We start from the raw sequence: 2006 nt of genomic DNA, 5'->3' as shown, positions 1-2006 counted from the left end.
GCTGCTCTTGCTGCTGCTCTTGCTGCTGCTCTTGCTGCTGCTCTTTGCTGCTGGCGGTGATGCGACTTCTTTCTCGACATTGTTTGCCATCTACTAACTAGGGCGTGTGTTTTCTCTGATTAAATCATCAACTTATAGTAGCAGGTGTCATCATCTTCATTAACTTATAGTAGCAGGTATCAGCATCATCATCATCAATCGTTATCGTCTTTGGTTTTGTCATTTTAGTGTTAGTTGTTGGTGGCTCACTAGATAAAGAAGTTGGGGAGATGGAGCGTCAGCCCATTAAGGCGTCCCCGTCTCCAAACTCGGCTACCTGCTGCTTGGTGTACGTCGGCTCGCGCTCGGCTCTGCTCGGCTCTACTCGGCTTCAGCAGTCCGGGGTTGTCGAGTAAATGCGCTCCCCTCCACCTCCCCGCCGATCTGCGTTGACGCGCGTCATCACCGGAGCAGGCGGCCGGCCGGCCGCCTCCCCCGCCTCCCGAGCGCAGCTCGCCGGAGCCGGGGAGCGACTTGACGTACCGGCCCCGGGCCGCGTTCGGCTCGAGAGCCGAAGGCGGCCCGAGGTACACCAGGAGCCGAAGCAGCTCGACCGCAGGGTGCAATTTAGCGGGGACACGGGTCGCCTATGCTGGCCCACAGCGCGCTCCATCTCCTCCTGCTTTATCTAGTGGTGGCTCTCGTGGGTCTTGGCCGCTCCCGTGCTGAGCTACAAGTAGTAAGCAGAGGGGTGCGCACCAAGCTGCCGGCAAGCCTCGCGGTCTTACGTGCCGAGACTCTCGACCCTCTCATCAGGAACTCCCTTCGCTTTGAAGGGGCGGGGTGTGGGGCTGGGGTTACTCGTTGCGCACAGGGGGGTTGGAACTGCAAGAGGGTGGGGGGCGACAGATCAGCTGTGGGAATGGACGGGAAAGCAAGAGGGAAGCGGGTAGGGGGGTGTTTGTGTGCGTGTGTCGAGATTTGAGGCCAAGTGCGCCTCCCACCTCCCCGCTCTACTCCCTCCGCCCGCCGCGACGGCAGCGACCGCAGGCGGCTCCCTGGCTCCATCCTGGCTCGGTGCTCGCAGGCACGTAGTGGCAGCGTGCACGACACACTGCTCAGGGGCGCTGCTCCAGGCTTCATAGGACGCGAAGTGGTGCGACTCTCGTCGGGGTTTAAAATCAGATCAGACGACAATCGCGCGCACGTGGTGCCTCACCAGTCAAAGAGGAGGGAGGGAGAGAGAGAGAGAGAGAGAGAGAGAGAGGTGATCGCGCCCTGCTGATTCCGCTTGCAGGTAAACTGTTTACCGCCGACGGCCGCGCTCTGTTTACGCCGCCGTGCGTCAGGAATGCGTTGGCTGGTAAACAAGAACGCTCTGCTCGAGTTGTAGGGCTGCTTAAAACACGTTCAGTGCGTCGTGACCACAATGTGGTCGCTGCTTGCTATGGGTTTTCCCAGCCCCCGCACGCACTGACCGTCGTGTCAACAGACGAGCACAGGGGGGGGGGGGGGGAATGTCGCGCTCCACCGGAGCAGGCAAGACTACAAGAGCATTCGAGGGTTTATCGAGGGTCATGGAATCCAGGACTTTCTTGTGAGGAAGTAAGCATGACGCATTTATTACTCTGCCAAGACACGTGCACCTGTAAAACCGACTTGGAAATCAAGGGCGGGTCTCTTCTTCTGCTTGGTTTCCAACAACAGGCATGTTTGGTGCATTCCTAAGCCAGTACCGGGTGTCTCAGAAAAGACACAGGTGCGGGCGGGTTTGCCTGCCTACCCAAGGGGCTATGGCGCCTCACGGGCAGAGCGGGTAGGCAAACCCGCCCGCACCTGTGTCTTTTATGAAACACCCAGTACAGTCGTTTGCTGAATGCGTGGGGTATGGCTGGGGCGAAAAGCGCATCCCTCTGTCTTGTTCGCTCTCAGGAGGCAGTAGGCCTGAAAGGGGGAGAGTGACTTCATCAGTGTTTGACGGCCACACTGCCAGCGGCAAGGCAGAGAGGTCTCCGGGGTGGGGCGGG

This window comes from Frankliniella occidentalis, unplaced genomic scaffold, assembly GCF_000697945.3.
Source record: "Frankliniella occidentalis isolate FOCC.00 unplaced genomic scaffold, Focc_3.1 Scaffold72, whole genome shotgun sequence".
Classification (NCBI taxonomy): Eukaryota; Metazoa; Arthropoda; class Insecta; order Thysanoptera; family Thripidae; genus Frankliniella; species Frankliniella occidentalis.
The sequence above is the reverse complement of the archived record's forward strand: the minus strand, read 5'-3'. Positions refer to the sequence as shown.